Genomic DNA, 864 nt, shown 5'->3' with positions numbered 1-864 from the left:
CAGTACAATTTGTACTTGTTTGTCGCGATTCAAGATGTGCCATCGAAATTTAGAACTGGGTTGTTGAAACAGACATCAGACCGTCTTTTTAAATAGCATCCGAACAATTGGATGAAATCTTTAATGCCAGCTTTGGCGATATATGATGTACAAATATTTAATTAAACTCGAGAAAGCTGCAGAAAATGGAAATAACCAAAATGAGAGATCATAGATGGTGGCTATCATGTCTTAGAATATCTCTAGAGGCATCGTCCTTGAACAGCACCAAAGAACAGCTTAGTTTTCCCATTTTGCCAATGCCGAGTGAATGTTTTAGGTGCAGTGTTTGCCAATAATATCCTGAAGGTAGTATATATGTAGCTTCCGGACCGGTTCCACCTCAAGCCCATTAATCCAGCCAGGAACAGGGATGTTTCCAGTTGGAGCAGGGGACGCGGCGTGTCCTGGGAATTCAGATGGACACCGTAGCCGAGCAGGGCTCCAAAGGCCAGGCCAGCTCCCAGCGTTGGAATGGAACCCACCTTGGCGGCCACACCGGCAGCGTACACATAACCGAACCAATCATGTTAGATTTACTTTGTAATCTTTGTTTTGGTAGGCAAGTAATAGCAGTAATACGTATATACTCTACAAGGAAATGACTTCCTTCACAGTGTTACTAAAATTATAATACCCCTGCTACGGTATAAAAAGTGACGACTAGTAAAGACGCTTAAACATCATCATTGGGAAAAGTAGAGAATTTAGTTCGTTTTGACAGCAGTACTTACATTTAAAGCAAATTCAAGCTAAATCAGACATTACTTAGTACTATTTAGGAGAACAGCAAAGGACATAGAAAGGGAGCAGCTACTTTTCTAG

At 41.4% G+C, this 864-nt stretch overlaps 1 pseudogene; it reads right to left on the bottom strand.

The window, feature by feature from the left end:
• Positions 1-242: 242 nt before the first annotated feature.
• On the bottom strand, positions 243-569 carry LOC110190058 (transmembrane protein 14 homolog pseudogene; annotated as a pseudogene).
• Positions 570-864: the final 295 nt, after the last annotated feature.

Source organism: Drosophila serrata, unplaced genomic scaffold, assembly GCF_035046125.1.
Source record: "Drosophila serrata isolate PLE 108 unplaced genomic scaffold, ASM3504612v1 contig_272, whole genome shotgun sequence".
In the NCBI taxonomy this organism is placed as follows: domain Eukaryota; kingdom Metazoa; phylum Arthropoda; class Insecta; order Diptera; family Drosophilidae; genus Drosophila; species Drosophila serrata.
This window is presented reverse-complemented; position numbering and strand designations above follow the sequence as displayed.